The sequence below is a fragment of the Mus musculus genome, chromosome 10, assembly GCF_000001635.26.
Source record: "Mus musculus strain C57BL/6J chromosome 10, GRCm38.p6 C57BL/6J".
In the NCBI taxonomy this organism is placed as follows: Eukaryota; Metazoa; Chordata; class Mammalia; order Rodentia; family Muridae; genus Mus; species Mus musculus.
In genome coordinates, this window is record NC_000076.6 from 74,102,638 (window position 1) to 74,124,641 (window position 22,004).

At 38.6% G+C, this 22,004-nt stretch overlaps 1 protein-coding gene across 35 annotated transcripts in view; it reads left to right on the forward strand.

The window, feature by feature from the left end:
- Positions 1-22,004, forward strand: part of Pcdh15 (protocadherin 15) — a 1,553,555-nt gene that overhangs the window by 1,006,361 nt on the left and 525,190 nt on the right. The gene's annotated exons all lie outside the window — the stretch shown is intronic.

Here is a 22,004-nt window from a genome sequence, read left to right on the forward strand (position 1 = left end):
TCAGAAGCAACCTTCTCCCTACTTCCCCACACTCAATACACACAAGGACACAATACACAAGGACACAAGGACACACAAGGACAGTGAATACACTATTCCTGCCATGACATTCTCTGGCTTTAGATAAGCTTTCTTCCTGATATTTATCCTCCACCTTGCTGGTGTCTTCAAATTTCTTCATGTGCATATACTTTGTTTCTATCATTTAAGAGTGTTCTGTCTACTGACTCAACCAACCAAAGCTAGAAGCATCTTTGGATAAGGGCAAATATTTAATTTTAATGTTAAAGGAAGCATCAGTGTTCAAGTTTCTAAGCACTTCATTCATAGAATTTTCAAAAGTAATTGTCAATAGGGTATGGTTTAGTACTCCGACACAGATGAAGGCTGGTGTCAGTGCTCATCTCAGATCCAACACGGATGAGTAAGGAATAGAGTTACAGAATCTGTAAAATAAACAATAAAGATTAGTTGTCAACAAGAAAAGGAAGGCAGCATTCTTAACTCTAATAGGGAAGAGTATTGTGCTTTCTAATTAAAACCTCATTTGGTCACAACTACCCTAAACTCACCCTCACAAGAACACAGTATGAGTTTCATTGTTATTCAGTGGCTAGTGATATGTGACAATAATACTTTAGTCCAGACTGCTACCTATCCTTGAGGCTAGAAGAGTGCATTAATCCAGTGCAGGAAACTGTGTTAAATGTATACCACAAATTCAGCATGTGGGTTTTATAGACATAGTAGAGTGTTTAAGAACTTTTCTGCAACCACTTTTCCCTGCAACATGCACTTCTGTGTTTACGGTTATCACTTCAATACAACTTCTTTTTATGTGTTTTTTAACTATGATTTATCATTAAATTGTAAGTATATTTCAGATGTGGTTGTATAATTTTTATGCCTAGGATTTTTCCATTGAAACACATTGCAAATTAGCTTTCATTTACCAGATTGGAAGAAAAAAATAGATAAACTGTTTTTTTTTTCTCTAAACACTGAGAACAATAGCAGGTGTCCCAAGCACTGTGAAATATTTGATAACATTCCACTGTCAGGCAGGAAGTTCTGAATGCTATAGACTAGGAAGAGAATGTGAAGGAGAAGGGGAGTTATGCTTCATATTCATTTGGGGAAAAAGGAAGAAACAAAAGTTAGCTGAAGAATAAATATCCAGTCATACTAGCGGATGGAGGACATCATTATGCCCTTGGCTGTCATCCGTTACATTATGGGTTTCAATCTTCCTAATATTGCTCATTATTTAGTGGTTACTGTTTGTCAGTAAAATGCCACACGCATTTGTGAGGGAGGCTGACTTTAATAGCTCGTTTTCTTGTCACTTTGACAGTTGGAGTTGAAATTAGTCGTCAGCAATAGATTGTTTTGTACCGTGCACAATATTGAGATCTGAATTAGCTGCTAAATTCATGATTTATATGTCTTTGCAAAGCTGATTTATACTTTATTATTCTTACCTTGACTTGAATTGCATCCATATGAAATAAACGCTGAAAAGATATGAGCAAAAATTGTCAAAACATCCTGAAATATTTTTAAACTAGCAAAAATGTACCTTAGATATCCTTGCAAAGAGTTACCTAAAAGGCTCAGTACACAAAAGGAAGCAAAGGATTGGAAATAGTTATCTTTGTATACGGAATTGTCATTTCCTGTTTTCTCTTTAGAAAGCTAAGGGGATATTTATTGCATATTAATATGGGTTAGTATGCATTTTCATTATTGTGAGAGAAAAAGGTAGTCATAACACACTGCGTTGCATATATTTTTACATGCAGGAATGTATGTGTACACACATAAAAATTACTTCACAGGAGTATTTTTTCATAGAAGTATCTTATAGAAACATTTAAAATAAACCTTTGTGATAGTTTCTTGAAATTTTTTGACAATGTGAATCAAGAGTAAATATTTGCATGTCAGAGCTTTGAAGTTGGTCTTACTTTATAAAATCTGGTGATTTCATAACTACTGGATATTGGTAAATTCACTATGTGGAAACTCTCCAATTCTGACTAAACATTACTGGAATTCTCTCAGTTGTATTTAAGGTCAACTTACTAGAACTCCCTACTTCCTAAGTTTTTAGGGAAGTGAAAATAATTTTTAGCTTAACTTTCCAAAGCACAGATGTTAATGGTATAAATAAAACCCTTTCCAAACAAATTCGCTAGAATCTGTGAACAGGGGCCGTCTGTTGTTCAAACTGATCCAAGCTATACGTTACTCTGTATTCTACATTTATAAGCCACAAATGATACTATTTCCTAGTTGTTAAAGTCTACAGACTTGCATGCAATATTTATAAACAACTGGTAAAGTTTCAACTATTTGCATAATAATTTATGTTAGCAAGAAGATATGAGGTTATAAATAGATTGCAAGTGCCAATAAATGCCAACAAGAAGATAAACGTAAAAGGTGAAATTTATCACACTTGACTTAATGTTGTTACTCTTTCATATTTCAACAAAATCAGGGGGATCTTCACAATGGAGGTGGTAGATATGAACAATTTTTCTTTCATAGAAACAGCACTTAAAATTATAGTGCTGTTTGTGAACATGTAGCAATAATAAGCTTTGCAGCTATTAGGTGAATGTGAACATATTTAAGTATGAGTTTGATGAGAATTTATATACTTGTTGAAAGAGAGATACATATTGATTACATTGTTCACTTTCTTATTGGCAAATCCAACGAATAATGTGCATATTTTCATCCCTGTATAGATGCCTCCCATTATATTGTGTTAGAAGATGCCTTGTTTACAGAGAGATGGTAAAAACCAGCATGTGATTGAGTATCTGGATGAGCTCATTTCATTTTGTTTTTCTTTTAGCTTTTTGACTGGGTCTACATTGACTGCTTTGTATACAGCTGTCTCTATAGATCTGAGCCATTATCCCCTGGCAATATCGTTCACAATGTTCTAGGCAAGTTGATCACTGGCATGTCTTTTTCATCACTATCATTCACAAAGAAGTAATATTAATTTAAGGCAGGCAGGGGACAGTCAGCTTTGGTGAGTTTATTGTCTTGTTCAGACCCAGAAGTCATAGACTTTGTACTGCGTACAAAGTTTGTTTAGTGTTGCACTTTGGAAGATATCCTATTTAGGTTAAAACAAAAATGAAAACAAAACAGGAAAGTAAAAGGAGAAATAAAAACATGAGTAGAACTACAAGGCTTCATGATGACACTTCTCTGTGATCACTCTCCAAAACTTCCAAGAAACACACCTTACTTGACAATGTATTTCAAAAACATGATTTATTCCTTGAAAATTTCATACATGTGCACCATGTATCTTGATCACATATACACTTTACTGCCTCTACCCCCCCCCAATATCTTAGCCCAGAGTCCCACATCTCCCCAACCTCCCATCCTGTACGGTCTCCTATCTGTGTATCTTTGTATGTATGTATGTATGTATGTATGTATGTATGTATGTATGTATGTATGTATCTCTATCTATCTATCTCTCTATGTACCTATTTTAACCCATTGTGTCCAATTAGTGCCATATATATAAGCATGGGGACTTGTTCACTGGAACACAGATGGCTTACCAGCATCCAAATTCCTAATGAAAGAGACTTCATCCTCATCACTGATCAGATGCCAATAGCTCCTGTGTTTGTATGGGGTCTTAAAGGCCTTTAATATCATTGTAAAATAAGTGGCATTTGATTATCAATGAAAACGACCCCAGGTCTGTAAGAAATGAATGGGAAGTGAGGCAGGGTTGACCCAGGGAGAGGAGAGTCTGCACTTCCAAGAAAAGGGAAACAAAGGAGTAGGATTTGCATGGCTTGAACTCTATATCTATCTTAGAGTGAGGGGTTCTAAGTGTCTCATTGTTGGCCAAGGTGAAGCAAGATTGGAGAAAGGAAGATGTTGAAGTCATCATCTGTTAAATAACAACCAAAGAAAGGCATGCTAAGGAGAGATTAAGATAAGGATAAAAGGTAATAGGAAGACAGAGGATCTTAAAGCCTAAACATGCATTCCTTGAAAATCAAAAGAATTGAAGTTTGACATGGTTAAATAAAGAATGAAGGCTATATAGAAGATATACCCTCGTCACTCAGAGAAGAAACCTGAGTTTATAGAAAAGACTGTCACCATCCCTCTTTGCTTTAGAAGATTACAGAGGATTACAGCAAGCATGCAGAGATAATATTGATGTAACTTAGCCTCAACAATAAATGCTATTTCTACTGTTTCCTCTTCAGTCTCCAGGGAAGAGTCCTTTGGGTTCTAATGGTTCCTTCCCGCTGGCCTTAGAATCTCATGCTTAGCATTAAGATTTTAACCACAGACAGTAGTAGGGATGGAGGGGATTCCACTGATCTCTTCCAAAATCTCTCTCCCCTACCCAGATCTTAATGTGTCTCAATACTAACCTGGAAATGATTCCTTGATACTGCCAGTGCTCAGTGTACTTAGGGGAGTACTGAAACCATCAACCACCTAAGGCCCATGGTGAATGGATGCCACATACTTCACTTATTTCTGAGGACAAACTGTGTGTTTCAGCTCATAGCCTGTTTAGCCTGTGGGAGAGTCAGTTAGTCATACCACTGTTGATGAGATTATACTGTCACCTCAATGGATTTTATGGTGGGAATCTATGTTCATTTTTTTTATTGGTGGGGATAGATGACATATTTTTAATGAAGAAAAGTAGTAAGTATGTTTTAATCACTTGTACCCTACATGTGTACCAAGGACCATGAACAAAGGAAAGGGATATATACATATATATATATGTATATATGTGTGTGTGTGTGTGTGTGTGTGTGTGTGTGTGTGTGTGTGTGTGTGTGATGGTCGTTGTGACACATAGAGAACATATAAATGTATATTTTACAATTATATAATATTAATTGATATTTTTGTTATTTTCTTTTGTTTACTTATTTTAAAACAAGGCTTCATACTACAGCTCAGGTTTACCTGGAATATGTCATGAATATAGATCAGTCTGGCCTAGAACTCATGACAGCCTTCCTGCCTCAGGCTCTCAAATACTAGCACTACAAGAGTGTGCCACCATGCCCGTATCTAAATTCTAATTTCGGATGATGCTTCCTCCAAGTTGGTATTATATTAAAGTTCTATCTATAGGACATCTGTAGGGGGAAAAAAAGAGAATAGACATTCTAGAGATTTTTACATGAGGATGTATTTCTTAACCTTTATCTTTATTATTTTAATTGCATGTATAAGTATGAGCCAATGTGTAAGTATGTACACCAGAGTACAGGTGTCCACAGAAGCCAGAGGCTTCAGATCCACCTAGAGCTGGAGTTTCAGGCAGTTGGGAGACATCCAAGATGGATGCAGGGAACTGAACTGAGGCCCTCTATAATAACAGTGCATTATCTTAAGTATTGAACCATCTCTCCTGCCCCAGAAAACACTTTTTTTTTTTTTAAATCACATGGTTCAGGAATGCTCCTTTTAACCTTTCAATGTTGTTGAACCAAATTTCATTTGAAAATCCATGTAAACTATGAGTTGTTCTTAAAGGCAACTCAGAGTACTGAGTATGTGAGGGGACCTCTTAGCTAATGTTGGTAGGTGGAAGTGGTGGTCCCACAAAGAACCAGACAAAGACCAACTGAGACTCTGTATTTAAACCAGAAAAGACGACATTATCTTTGTTTTGTCAGGAATTCTAATGAAACAATAAACAAGCAAGCAAACAAACAAACATAATCAAACAACCAAAAGAGTTCATCATCATAATGCATAGCTGTAAAACAAGGCAAATGCATTTCCTTCAACAATAAGGAGACAGCAATGCAACTTGCTTAGAAAGGTAGATTACAAGGAGAGACCTTGAATAAATCTAATACGGGGGAAGGATCACAAAGGCAAGTAACTTGAGCTGGGTGTGGTGGCACACACCTTTAATCCCAGCACTTGGGAGGCAGAGGCAGGTGAATTTCTGAGTTCAAGGCCAGCCTGGCCTACAGAGTGAGTTCCAGGACCGCCAAGGCTACACAGAGAAACCCTGTCTCAAAAAAAAAAAAAAAAAAAAAAAAAAAAAAAAAAAAAAAAAAAAACCAAAAAGCAAAAAGCAAAAACTAAAAAGCAAAAACCAAAGACCAAAAACCAAAAACCAAAAACCAAAAACCAAAAACCAAAAACCAAAAACCAAAAAACCAAAAACCAAAAAAAAGTAACTTTAAGAAAAATCCTAGTAAAATAATAAAGAAAATAAAATATGTAAAAAGAATAATTAAATATTGTTCACTAAATGTTTGAATCTTAAGGCAGGTAAAGGTGGAGGAAAGAAAATAATTAAAAATGGCATTTGAGTAAAATTTAAAATTGAGTGATAGTGAATGATTCAATCCACAGGGAATCATTAGATTCACATTGGAGAGAATATTTCTAAGAGAACGTAAGATGGAGGGAATCTTTTACCGTAGCAACCTTTAATGGCTATCTCTGCATTAGAAACGAGATGCTCCACTCACTGACTGCTCATATCTTTCAGGAAGTAATCTGGCTTCCACCAAGGTCCCTTATACTTTCAAGCTACTGAACGGTATAAATCAGCTAACTCTAACTGGGGTATAGGTCTTGAGTGTGCACTCAGAGCTTATTTGAAGCTTTCAGGAGTATACTAATGAAATCAGCTGGCAAAGGGATTTGCTTTTACTGATTATTTTATTTTATTTTAAATTATTATTGTGATGGTGGGGGGTGGGTGGTAACCAACTACTTTCTGATTGAATTTAAGGCCCACTTCATGAGAAGGAATGAATACCTGACACTAAAGAATAGCCAAAAACCTAAAAATAGATAAGTCACAGGCTGCAGTAAAAAATCTAATACTATTAATCTATTGAATGAACAGAGTGATAAAATGACTTCTCATGACATATTGCTATGCTCATAGATCAGCACATCACACACCCCCATCAGGAAAGCCTCCTTTCGCAGATGATGATAATTAACACACACACACACACACACGCACGTGTGTGTGTGTGTGTGTGTGTGTGTGTGTGTGTGTGTATTACAATCATGCCTGTCCTTATTTCCTTCCTCCAATTCCCAACCATAGACTCCAATCAGGTCCCCTTCCTCACTTCATGTATGTGTCTTCTTTTTTTTTTTTTTTTAATAGCCACTAAGTGCAGTGCATATGTGTGCAAATTGTAGGGCCATCTGCTGGAGCATAGGGTGCCTACCTGTGGTCACCCACAAATAAGAATGATTCTCTCTCCCTGGTAGGGTATCATGAGCTCGTATCCTGGCTATAATGCTGGCTGGTTTGATAGTGTTCAGGTCTTTTGTTGGTCACCAATGCCCATGTGAGACAGTGTGTACAACATGACTGCCACAACCACTTCATGTCCAGAAGACAGAATTTGACAGCTCTCATTTCCATACTTTACCTCTTCCTAGTGGAGTCTGGTCTGTAGCCCTCTCTTTATGCTTTGGTATATGAATAAAGAAGATGGTAAAGACAGAATAATAGATGGGTTCATTCTCCCTTGGGCTCTCCTGTCACATAGAAAGGAGAGAGAAAAGACAACAAAAAACAAGCACCCCAAATCCCCACAAAGAAAACGATGCATAAGGGGAAAGCCAAGGACCTCCATTCAGGGAAGAGGAATGCTAGAGCAAGATGCCTCAAGAGATTTGAAAAGATAAATGCCAGGGCACAGAGGATACAATAGACAGTTGAGAAAAGAAAGAAAAAAAAAAACAATCTCCATGGAAACAGCTGAGAAAGATTCATCCCTTGACCTCAGGGGGGTAAAAAAGCATTTTGTCAGATCAAGCACAAATTTCTGTAGTCTTATGAAAAAGCATAATGTAATATGAGGAGAGCCTCCCACGTTACTCTCCACAGAAGACCTTGCCCATCAAGAATATTCCAAAATCTAAAAATGCTGCCTATGTTGTGGAAAACTGGCGCCAAGATAAAGCAGAATACTCACAATGAACTCTAAGACGTCCCAAATAAACTCAAGACCTATGGATGCAAATGAAAGAATACATGTGTGTTTAGCGAGTGTCCTTAAATGTAGTGGTGTTTAAATTTCTGTTCCTGTTTGCTTGTTTGTTTCTCTGTTTTCTTTATTAAGACAGGATCCAAAAACATAGCCTTGACTAACCTGATATGTAGAACTGAACAGCCTGGCATTTGCTGTGTGGCCCAGATTGGTCTTCAATTTGTGATAATTCTCCTGGTTTAGCCTTCTAAGTAGGATAGCAGTTGTGTACCACCTCACACATCATCTGTTCCTGGTTTTAACATGTGTCTTTGGTAGAGTGTCAATTGCTATGATAAAATACTGTGACAAAAAAAAAAATACCTTGGGGGGGGGAGTCTTTATTTCATCTTACAATTCCAGATACGAGTCTACAACTGAGGAAATCATGCAGAAACTCATACAGGACAAGGACCTTAGAGGTAGGGGATGGAAGCAGAAACCAAGAAAATCCATTGCATACTGGCTGGCTCTCCATGACTTAGCCTGCATGACTTAGCCTGCTTTCTTATAAAACACAGGACCACCTTTATGGCAGCACTCACGTTGGATTGGGCCATCCAACACCAATCAATTACTAATTCAGAAAGTACTCCGCAACTTACCCACAGGCCAGTCTTCTGAAGGTGTTCTTTGGTCTCCCCTTATCAGATAACTTCATCACATTCACAAGAAACTAGCTAGAACAAAAATGCTTTAGGGTACCAAAATAGTTTAGTGATGTTGAGTGCTTTTCAAAGTTGAAAATTATGAAATTAAAATAATATTTTTCAGAAAATATGTTTGTAGTGTGAATTGAAACAGATGGATTTAAATTTTTTCATCTGAAGGAATTTATATAATAGAAATATCTGATATTAGCTTGGATACGCTTATTAAATTAATATTGTTTATGTATTTGGATATTCCTTGTAGAGGTCCAAGAGTAACTTCTGTGTATATCTACAAGAGAAAGGTAGCCAAGAGTGAACTGTACTCAATACATGTGTCACCCATATCACAGAACCTGGCATAGTACTCACAGAACTCACACACACAGCCTGTCTTCTGGTAAAATAAAAGTATGAATATTCTAGCAAAGTAAATGCCATATCATCATATTTAGTTGGCTTTTTGTTATAGTTTCTTTTATTGAATTTTAACAATAAGAATTCTTTCTGATATAAAGTGAAAAAATAGTGTCAAAATCATTATCATATAGATTCTCTGTTGCTTTCTTTATAGAGTGCTACTGGATTTTTGATAGTCTGAATTCATTAATAAATAATATCTTCTGAGAGTATGTCCAGGAAAAAGAATTAGTGGGACTTTGGGTTCAGGTTCCATAGGAAGGTTTACATATTTGTGTACTTGACAGACACAAGACACTTCCTCAGGAGAGGCTGCAACCGATCTTAGAGCTCTGTAAAGTGCATTCTGAGCTAACGGCAGAGAAGAGTAATAAGCTGAAGAAAATCAGAGGATCCTAGCTCATGAGGACTCTAAACAGTTGAACAAGATAGACGGACATGTAATTCAAGGGATTTCAATAGTGGGACTCAGAAAGTCATTGTTCAGCCTCAGACCTAGTAACAAGAGGACAAATTTGATTAGAAAAATTAGAAGAAAGAAATTATCTTCTTCTAGAAAGAGAATTTTACTGTTATAATCAAGTAGAATATTAACTCTTGTGTTTTATTTATACAAGGCTAGCTTACCCTGCTCTCTAGATTTGCTTCCTTGTCCAGAGAAGGAGATAATAGTTCCCTTTGCTTTGCTCTTTTACTCCTCCCTTTGTGTGGGTTACATGAATCATAAGGCTGCCTATGCAGTTATTAAACTTGATTTTATACTTGGTTGAATAGAGTAGTTCCCACAAGCTCTGTTCTGGGTCTGTCTATGAAGTGGCTTACAGGGAGCATTAACTCAAAAGGAAGACCAGTTCTGAAAATAGGCAAGAGTACTTGAGAATCGGCTGGAAGCAGAGAAAGAATAAAGAAGGAGGGAGGGAAAAGCACACTAGAGTAGGCATTCTTTGAGACTGCTTCCTGGCTACTGTGATGCAGGCTGTTCTTGTACTGAGCCCACCTTTTCTTCTGTTAAATTGGGAGCTGAGAAGCAGAGAGTCAAAAAAAAAAAAAAAAAAAAAAAACCAAAAAACTATTTTATTTGGCTTACAGATTATGTTCTGTCACCCTCATTAAGGGAGACCAAGACCACTCATATCAAATCTGACCAACATAGAAAACCAGGGAACTGGAAGCATTTCTGTAACTATCTACTATAGGATAGGAGGCTGTAGAGCTGGGGTTTGTTTTTTTGTTGTTGTTGTTGTTTTTTTTGTTTGTTTGGGTTTGTTTTTTGTTTTTTGTTTTTTGTTTTTTTTTTTTGAAGCGGGGTCACATATATCCTAGAGTGCTCTTAGGAGATGGAGATGTTAATAGGTTTTAGGCCAGAAAAGACTTTGTTTCTGATCTTTCAGATTGAAGTGAGGACTCAGTTGGGAATTGTCCTAGAGAGCAACTGTGTTACATTGTGGCAAAGGGACTTGAATATATTTTGCTAATATCTTAAAATTATTAAGAATCTGAGCTTGAGAGATGTCTTTGTTACTTTTCTATTGTGATGCTAGGACACCATGACCAAGGCCACTCATAGAGGAAAGACTTTATTCGGGTCTTACAGTGTCAAAGTGTTTGGGTCAAGGACCATCATAGTGCAGAGCATAATAGCACACACACAGGCAGGCACGGTATTGGGGTAGTAGCTGAGAGCTTACATCTTTATCTATTATTAGGAGGAAGAGGTGGTGAGGGGAGAAACTGGCAATTGTATGGACTTTTGAAACCGCAAAGCCCAATCCCAGTGATACACTTCTTCTAAGACCACACCATACCTCTTAATCCTTCCTAAACAGTTCCATCAACTGGGGACCAAACATTCAAATATATGAGCCTCTGGGAGCCACACTCATCCAAATCACCACAAAAAGTACTGGTCTATTTAATGTAGTTGAAGATACATACAAAAACAGTAAGCTGTTCAGGTTATGACACTGTTACTACTTGCTAAACTTGAAATTTGACCAGGAAATCAGCAAACATTTTTTGTTAAAGAGATCTATTAAAGAGATATTAGCACCTTTAATAGAAACTAATTTGTTTACCTCCAAGAAAACAGAAAGTACTTCAAGAGGACACCACAGAATTTACCAGACTTCACTCATGGGCTCAGAAGTGTAAAGGTTTTATACAATTAAGAGATTTTTCCTTAATAAGTTTCCATATCATACAGAGAAACAGATGGTAAAGATACATTCAGAGTCAAATCAAAAATTTAAATCATCCTACAAAAGGAAAATATTTCAGCTGATATAGCACTGTAAAAGGACAGTTGGCATCATATCCAATTTTCTTAGGAAACAGCATAGTAACATTTAAGAAGTTCTTCTTGAACAATTTAAATTTTGAGCACAAAGAAGGAGAATTTGACCCAGTTTTTTTTTTTTTTTTTTTTTAATGATAGTTTACCTCCTGTTCAAAGGCCACCTGCAGATAGCTTATTTGCATGGGAATAAAGGCAAGTGCCCTCTTCTCCCCATTGCTCATTGTGCAGATAACAAACCTCCCTTCACAGAGCACAGCATCCCACTTGTGGGAAGTGGGGAATCAGCCAACTGTCCATGTCCGCTGCTGATCCACACACTTTGAATAAACAGCAGGCATTCAATTGCCAACATCCATTCTCTATAAAAAATAAAATAAAATAAAATAAATGAAGGGAATTTTACTTAAGTTAATTTAACATTCACTATAAATTGCATTTTATCTTTTGGAACAAAGACTTTAAAAGGAGATCATGTTTTACAAAGCAAAGTGGAAAATATTTATTAGATAGTCTAATGAGAAATCTGTTAGTTCATAACTACATCCTGTGCACTGTCTAATTGTCCATAAAACCCCAACAGCTATTATAGGCATAAGAACTTCACAGTAGCATAAATTAGCACTTGTATTAATGTGATTTCCACTCTTTTTATTTTTGAGAAACTCAAAGCAGAATTATGAATTTTGTGAATCATGTAGAACAACTTGGTGAAAATCTTAATTGCTTTCTGCTGTACAGACAAAATAAAGGCAATTTAAATGCAGTAGATAGGAAAGGATAACTTCATAAAGAATATTTAAGAGAAGCATTATATAATAGATACCCTCTGTAGAGTACAGAGACTACCACAGTATTGTCTACACTGTGTCTTATGGATTACATTCTCAACATGGTAGTCACAGACATGCATAGTCTTCCATTTTTTGCCTCAATTATAAAAATTACCTAAGCACTGAATCTGTACACAAATGCCTTAGCAACTAGGCATAATCATAAAACTTATTGTTCTTAGGACTCAATCACTTAATTGAATGTTCACATACTATTATGGTCTTCTGGTTTTCACCCCTACTGTGTATCCCCCATTGTACTGTTAATACATCCATACTCTCTCCCAGGATCTATTTCTTTATGTTCTAGCCCATAATTCTTTTCTAGAACCTTTTCGTTGATGCTTTGTGGATTTCATATAATGCACTGCATTCCCCCTCATCTCCCTGTGTCTCCATATCTGCCCTCTACCCTTGCCATCCCCCCCACCCAAATAAAACACACACACACACAATCAAAATTAAACAAAACACCTTATCCTGTAAGGTAAGCTGTAGTGTGTCATAGTATGACTCCTCTGTCCACACATTTTTATTAGCAAATGCTCATTGTAATGAGTCATTTATCTCTTTGAGTTTCTGTGACACCATCAATATTGGCTCCTCATCAGAACTCCTCTGGGTTTCCCTATTATTGTCCCAGTCATGGAGATTGTGCAGCTTTGGATCAGTAGGACCGGTACTTTCTCATGCCCCAGCAGTTCATGGATAATGAATGTTTTGGGGTAGGCCAATTCAAGGTCCTGAGTCTGGGCCTGGGTAGTAGCTGAACTAACTGGTCAGCCTGCTGGCTCTCCCTTATCTGCACCAACTGAGTGAGCTCTCCAGCAGCGCTTCTGCTAGGTCACCCAATGCCAATATCTTCAAGAGATAGGGTCAGCTCTTCAGAGACAGTTTACACACACATGATGTTAGAAGAGGTGGCATATTCCTGGACAGATCACTCCAAGCCAGGACAGTTCTCATGGGAGAGGTCTTTATTGATAGAGATGACCCTGAAGGAGGGTGAGGGGAAGAAGTGAGGAAGAGAGAGAGAGAGAGAGAGGGAGAGAGAGAGAGAGAGAGAGAGAGAGCGAGCGAGCTGTGGGTCAGGGTGTGTGTCCTTTATCCAGGCCATGATGTAGATAAAGTAGGTGATGCTGGTAACTAATGTAGAAGGTATGCGACAGGTACCATGGCAACAGATGCAAGAGAGTCTTTGTCGCCCAGGGATAATGTCATGGATGGGTTAATAAGCTGACTGTAAACAGCTTCTGGCTGTCTGTGGACAGTTCTGATGCCACCAGAGCCAGCTCTACTATGCTGCCCAGTAGAGGCTGAGGTCCACTGTCCTAAGCGCTAAAGCCTATGTGGGGGTAGGCCAGGTCCTGCTCACACACCCTTAGGGCTGGCTCATTTGTATGTTTTTCTGCCAGGTCCAGCCCCACTGTGTTGCATAGGAGAAGGCCAAGGTCCACTCTGTTGCCAGTGAGGGGCTTTCCCATTATTCTTCTACTTTCTTGCATTCCTTCAGCCTATGTCTACTCTGTATTCATATTTTCCATATGTTACTATCTACCATTTTTCTACTATCCGAACATCTATGTTCAGTCTTTTAAAAATCTGTTTTCATCCGTAGTCTAGAATTTTCAAAAAGAGGTAAACAAAACATTTCTGCATCTCTCAAATTTTTATATATCCAAAGTGATGGGTATTCTAAATTCCGAAGAAGAAACGATAAGGCTTTGAAATATTAAAGAAAACAGCTTTGGAAATTCTGTCTGTTTAAACCTTCTCTGACTTCCAGGCTTTTAGGAAAAGAGACAATTAGCTATTCTAAGTGTAATGAGACAGGAAGAAGGTTTGTTACCTAAGTGGTAATGTGTTCAATCCTTGGGGACAACTATTATGACTTTCTAGTCTATAGCCAAGTAGAAAGAAGAGTTCATGGGGAAGTAATCTGAAGATGGAGATACTTAGACATCATTATTTTTCAGTTGCAGACTCTCAAGATTACATCTATTCAAGAATGAAATGTACAAGATGCAGTTTTGGAGAAATTCTGTTTTCTTGTATAAAGCCAAACTCAGCCATTATAAACTCTGTTCCTTGCTTCTTTTTAGACTTCTGAAGGCTTTTTTTAGGCGCTGAGTCAGCATTTTCTGGCCTAGTGAAGAGAGAAAAGCTGTTGAATTAAAGTCCCACAGTTTGAATAAGGGAGTGTAGTATATAGCACATAGAAAACTGGGAGGCAGGGGATGCTCCATGACAAACAGCTATAAGAAGACATAAGGAGCAGAAAGCACAAAGGTCATAGACATTTGGGTGCTAGCTGGGTCACCATTCATTTGAAGATACATTCTACACCCAAACAGACATCTAGGTGCCTGCCTCTCAAAGAAATAAAACTACACCAACTGAAGAACATTCTTATAGGCTTGAGGTATATTTTTCCTTTCAAAATTTTGCTGCTTTCACCTCCAGAGTTGTTAAGAGGTAATGAAACAGGAAAAGCAGCAAGGAGAAGTAGTACATTTGGCACAAATGTCCACTGTCATTTCTGGGCAAGAGATGGAACGTTAAGAGGGAAGGTATTTTGAAGAATATTCAATGAGGTCTTTTAAAACACGAAAATACAGCAAACAGTCTAAGATAAAATTCATTATGTGGAATAGAAATTTGAGAGCACTTTTGAAGGCACTGCTCGGAAAGCACGATGAAGAATCTCTTCTTTTACACCAATGGCTGTAGCAAGGTCAGGTAGGAAATCCCTTATGGAAATCTTGGCTGGAAGTTATTCACTTATGTCATCCATCATCCATTCTCAACCATATGTCTTGTGTGATGCCATTTGGAAGTAGATGTGCACTCCTCCTCATGTAGGCATGGTATTTCTAGGTTTCCTATTTGGGGCCTATAAATATCATTTCTCATACATCCTGAGTTTCTCTTTGTTGTGATGGCAAAGAAAATCTAATTCCATCAGATTCCTGCCAAGGGAAAAAACCACGCCTAATGAAATCCCCTCTGTCAGACTTCTCAACACTGGGTTTCTTCTGCTTGTCCTAAAAGTATAGGATAGTCTATCTTTCTCATGTATGTGGTGTGTTGTCAGGCTTGGGACTGTGTGTTTTCTGATGTCACTAGCCTGTGTATATCATGTGTTGTGTTTAGCTTTTGTTGTCATACTCTGATTGAAGGAACTCAATAGGGCCTCCATAAAATAATAGGTCTGAGCTACAGTTGTGAGTCTGAATTAAGGGATAAATATAGCACTTGATTATTGCTTTCAGCTGATCAGAGAGGAAGACATAGTCATTGAAAAGCAAATTAGGAGTCATGTTTACTCTCAATGTGAAAATCGTGGGACTTGCAACAGGCTCTGGCTCTTTTCTAGTTTCTCATATGAACTAATGAAGGCACAGTCACGAAGGTAAGATGCCCAAATTTGGGGGGGGGGGTGCAGCTTGCAGTAGGTAAAGAAGAAAAGTGATTGGCTGGATAGTGAGAAGTATATCAAGAGTGAGAATTGGGATTTCTGAGAAGCAATAGAGTGACGTTTATCACTTGTTTTTGTTGTTTTTCTTTTTACTAAGAGGAGATGAAGGCAACCCCCAACCCTAACATAATCAGGCCACCACGTGTCCTATTTCTTCTTTCTCTTCATTGTTTTCTTTATTTTTAGACAGCATCTTACTGTGGAACACAGGCTTGCCTGGATCTAGCCATCCTCCTGCCTCAGTTTCTGGAGTGCTGAGCTTCTGGGCTTGTACCACCATACCTTTCTCAGAGCCATACATTTTAATCCTAACTGGAAGTTCCCTGACTTTAATAAAGGAAAACAAAGACTAGTATATGAAGCCATATTGTTATTTCAACTCTATAAACATAAAGGATTTTGTTCTTACTTTTTCTTTTGATTTTGCTTATTTTCTTAACCTATAAATATGTGAATATATATGTATACATATATTACTTATCAGATTGTCAATGTCACTGAAGAGTTTAATTGATAAAATACATACAGGATTTTGAAAATTAAAAGTTATTAGATGGGGCTAAAGAAATGACTCATTTGTTAAAAGCTTTTGTGTACTGCTCATATAGAGGACCCAGATTTGGAGGTTTGGTTCCAAGCACCCACATGATAACTTAACAACCATCTGTAACTCCACTTCCAGGGAATCTGATACTCTCTTCTGGCTTTTGTGGGTGCCAGGTACTCATGTGGCATGCATGTACACATTATCCTGACTAAGTTTTTATATTATCCTGACACAAGTAGAATTATCAGAGAGAAAGAATCCTCAACTGAGAAAATGCCTCCATAAGACTGGGCAGTACGAAGCCTGTATGCAGGGCATTTCCTTAAGTAGTGATTCATGTGGAGGGCCCCACCCACTGTGGGTGGGGTCATTGTTGGCCCGGGCTCTATAAAAAGTAGGCTGAGCAAGCCATGAAGGGACTCTTAGGGTTAATATTGCTATGGTGAAACACCATGACCAAAGCAATGTGGGGGTGGGGGTGGGGGGTGGGAAGGGTTTGTTTGGTTTATACATCCACATCACTGTTCATTCTTGAAGGAAGTCAGGGCAGAAAATCAAACAGGGCAGGAACCTGGAGGTTCTGCTACCAGAGAGGCCATCAAAGAATACTGCATACTGGCTTACTCTCCATGACTTACTTAGCCTAATTTCTTACAGAATTCAGGAACATTACCCAGGATGTCCCCACAAACAATGGGGTGGGTCCTCCTATATCAATTACTTAAGAAAATACCCTACAGGCTTGTCTCCAGCCCATTGTTAGGCATTTTCTCAATCAAGATTCCCTCTTTATAAATGACTGTAATTTGTGTTTAAATTAAATTAGCCAGCACATGGAACAAAACAGTACGCAGCACCCCTCAATGGCCTCTGTGTCAGCTCCTGCCTCCAGGTTCCTGGCCTGCTTAAATTCCTGTCCTGACTTCCTTCAGTAATGAACTTCTAATATGTGGAAGTGTAATAAACCACTGTGGGAGCCAAATAAACCTTTTCCTCCCCAACTTACTTTGGTAATGGTGATTCATCACGGCTATAGTAACCTCAACTAAGACCACACACACACACACACACACACACACACACACACAGAGAGAGAGAGAGAGAGAGAGAGAGAGAGAGAGAGAGGCAAATGCCCATGCATGATAAATAAAAAATAAATCTTAAAAACTTTTAACATAAATGAAAACTCTTTTCCTTTTCTCTTCACTCTCAGAACAACCTCATTTGTTAAAGTTCTTTTACAGTACCCCACCCCCACCCTCCAGCCTTACTTCAGAGCCATTGTGATGCACTGGTTGAGGCTCAAGTCTTGTTGCTGAGAAGCAAAGCAATGTGAGCATCAGGTTGCAATCTCGGAGGCTGGAGTAGGTTGCTACTGGAATCAAACTCAGAAGTGAAAAGGAAGCAGGATCTGAACCTTAGTGCTCTCCTGGGTTCAGGCATTGAACTCTTCATCACAGAGCTTTGCGCTTTCCTGAATGGGCTATTTTGATAAAGAAGAAAACTTCATGCTTAGCTGACTTATATGCCTTTCTAGGTGACAGACTGCAACTGGCAGGGCTCGGCGTGTGTGATCACCAAAGAAAGAAGATAGGGTTCAGTGTTGAAATAAGAATGATTCCTGATGGTAGAAAAGCAACAGTTTTGAATAGGGAAATTCCTTCTTCATTTACTAATCATCTACTCATTCTGGGTTGCTGTATAATGAGAGGATACATTTTCTCTTCTAGATTATACACTATTACAAAATCTCTTGGGAAGTTCCCCATGTGGATGGGGTGGGTAGTGATTTGGAACAGGATAGTGCCTAACTCTGTACCCATGGATTCTCAACTCCTGAAAGGAAGTCCAGCCCCATGTGGGAAGCTCTTAAACGCGTTCTCACGACCGGCCAGGAAGAACACAACAAACCAGAATCTTCTGCGGCAAAACTTTATTGCTTACATCTTCAGGAGCAGGAGCGCAAGCCCCCAAGCCCAAAAACGAAAGCGCCCCTCTTACATCTTTAGGAGCCAGAGCGCCAGCGCGCCAGTGCCAGAGCACAAAAGCGCAAGCAAGAGAGCGCAAGTAAGAGAGAGAATGGCGGAAACCCCGTCCCCTTTTAGGAGAGTTATCCTTCGCTTAGGACGCATCACTCCCTGATTGGCTGCAGCCCATGGCCGAGCTGACGTCACGGGAAAGGCAGAGTACAAGTAGTGGTAAAATACCCTTGGCACATGCGCAGATTATTTGTTTACCACTTAGAACACAGGATGTCAGCGCCATCTTGTGACGGTGAATGTGGGGGCGGCTCCCAACAGGAAGCTGCATATGATCTTTTAGGTTACTCCTAGATGATTTGCTGCATCTCATTTAGTGTGAATAATGTCTGAAGAGCTGTTTTGCTCTCCTGTTTTCTAGAGGATTTAGAAGATGTCTGTACATACTCAGTAGCAATCAAGCATTTTTTTTCGGTTTAAAGTTGATAGGATCCACACATGTGAAAGCCAAAGCCCCTGAGACTAACTGCATAAACGTACTATTTGCTGATATCCCAATAGGCCATTTTACAGTAGTCTGTCAATAGATTTTTTTTATTTATTTACATCACAAACACTGCCCCCTCTTTGCCCCTCCATAACAGAGTCCCTCTTCTCATTCCCCCTTCCCTTCTCCCTGAGAGGGTACCCCTCCCCCCAGGTATCTCCTCACAAGATTAGGTGCATCATCTCCCACTGAGGCCAAAGAGGCAGGCTTGTTGGGGAAGGGATTCCATAGTCAGGCTACAGCTTTAGGGATAGCCCATACTCCAATTGTTGGGAGACTGTCATGGAGACTGAGCTATGTATCTGCCACATATATGTCAAGGCTTCTGGACAGCCTGTGTATGCCCTTTGGTTGGTGGCTCAGGCTCTGAGAACCCTTAAGAGTCTAGGTTAGTTGACTCTTTTGGTCTTCCTGTGGGGTTCCTATCCTCTTCAGAACCTTTAATCCTTCCCCCAGTTCTTCAGTAATGGTCCCTGACCTCCATCTGCATCAAATGTTTGGCTGTGGGCATCTGTATCTGTTTCAGTCAGCTGCTGGATAGAACCTTTCAGACATCCTTTTGAAAATATGGCTTAATCACTTTGTCTTGAACAATGGACATAGGATAGCAAGAACTGTATCAGTGGCATAACCTAAATGTATCTCCAACTCTGTTTTTCAGGTTTTCTAGGAATAGTTCCAGAATCAGATTAGCATTAGTGAGACATAACATAGAATAGAAGAGAAAAACTCCAACACAATATAGACACTGGCATTAATTATTCATAAAAAGGGATCCTTGTGACATGTTGGCAGTTGTTTTTCTACTGTATGCACTAAATTCTGATGTCGTTTAAGCACATCTTTTCTTCATATTTTCAGAAATATTTTCTGAAAAATATTTTCTATTTCTTTGGTAACCCAGGTCTCACAGTGAGCCCATTGTCTGAGTTTGAAGAAACATTCAATGTTTTGATACACCGTTAGCAAAATCTTGTTTAAAGATCTATCTTTGAATAGCTTTCATGAATAGATTGACTTCCATGCTGTTGTAGGTATAGTCAAAATACAGTAAATAAATATTTCCCTAAAATAGTGTTTGTTTCAGTTAATTTAGTCTGTTTACCTCAAATTGTTACCTGAAAATCAAGATATTCAGATAAAATGATCTGAAAATCATTGTCTTAATATTGACTGAGTAAGGTTGCCTAAAATTTTAATGCACAGTTTGCATATACAATTAAAGTTCCCTGTTGTGACCATGGATCTATATCTATATAAGGATTATTAATACAAATATAAAGAATATTTGTATTTGTTCTGACAATTTTAACTACTGTGTGTCATGATAATTTCTTGTCAGAAGTGGCCCTCATGCCACTCTGGGCAATATTTCATCATAGCACAGAAGTCTAATCAGCTATAATATATTCTGTGGTTATGGGTCTGTCCATCCACTGATGATAAATCAAGTACTAAGAACAAAGAAAGGTTTGTGTAATTGACAAAACAATAGTCGTTATTTGTTGTCTACAACATTGACTGCAGCAGACTTTCCATTTTTGGACCTCAAACAGAAGCAGTTTGTTTTCTGTCTAGGTTATTGAGGTCACCAATATGATATGATGCTAAGTCTTAATTTCATGTGTTCTCTGGGCAAACTGTGGTGGGCTTTTGAAACATTTTTAATCTCAAATTAAAGACAGAAATATTATCTCATAGACAAGTAAAGGATTTACCCACAACAACAAAAAAGGAAAATACATCAATGTTCCTGAATTAGGATGTTGCATATTAAAGGAGTGATGCTGCCAAAGGAAATCCCTCATCCTCCTGCCCCTCTCCTGAAATACTGGCCAGACACTCAGTGTTTGCCTCCATAGTATAGCATACAGAAGTTTGTCCAGCACCTCAGCTAAATATTCTCAGTTTGATATCCACTGTTTGCTGATCTTCCTGTCAGTCACAAATCCCAGGATCCTGTGTCATTTTTGTTTACCTGCTGTCCTGGTAAACAAGAAAGACCCTCACTGTAGCGAAAATTATATAAGTGATCCCGGTTAGAGGTACCAGCTTTTATAATTGCAACAAAATCCCTCTTCTAGACTTCCTTCTTTATTGTAGAATTAACAGTGGATGCTGTTACTCAGCTAGCTTTCTCCTTTCTATGCAGTCCAGGACAAGAGCCAAAAATTTGCATGGCTCATAGTGAGGCTGAGTCAACCCACTTCAATGAACCCCGTCTAGATAGTTCAGCACACAGTGTTAAGGAACTAACCTAATCAAGATAATCACACATAGGTGGGCCCTAGGGATTCTCCAGTGTGGTGATCATGGATATCGTGAAGTTCACAATCAATATTATCCATCATCAAATCTAACCAGGAGGAAAAAAAGACTTACCTTTCAACTTTCTTTTTTTGTTTCAATTTTTATTACATATTTTCTTCATTTACATTTCAAATGCTATCCCGAAAGTCCCCTATACCCTTCCTCCTGCCCTGCTCCCCTACCTACCCACTCCCACTTCTTGGCCCTGGCATTCCCCTGTACTGGGGCATATAAAGTTTGCAAGACCAAGAGGCCTCTCTTCCCAATGATGGCCGATTAGGCCATCTTCTGGTACATATGCAGCTAGAGAGATGAGCTCTGGGGGTATTGGTTAGTTCATATTGTTGTTCCACCTATAGGGTTGCAAACCCCTTCAGCTCCTTGGGTACTTTCTCTAGCTCCTTCATTAGGGGCCCTGTTTTCCATCCAATAGATAACTGTGAGCGTCCACTTCTGTATTTGCCAGGCACTAGCATAGCCTCACAGGAGACAGCTATATCAGGGTCCTTTCAGCAAAATCTTGCTTGCATGTGCAATAGTGTCTGAGTTTGGTGGCTGATTATGGGATGGATCCCTAGGTGGGGTAGTCTCTGGATGTCCATCCTTTTGGCTTAGCTCCAAACTTTGTCTCTGTAACTCCTTCCATGGGTATTTTGTTCCCTATTCTAAGGAGGAATGACGTATCCACACATTGGTCTTCCTTCTTCTTGATTTTCTTATGTTTTGCAAATTGTATCTTGGGTATTCTAAGTTTCTGATAATCTCCATTTACGAGTGAGTGAATATCAAGTGACTTCTTTTGTAATTGGGTTACTTCACTCCAGATACATCCATTTGCCCAAGAATTTCATAAATTCATTGTTTTTAGTAGCTGAGTAGTACTCCATTGTGTAAAT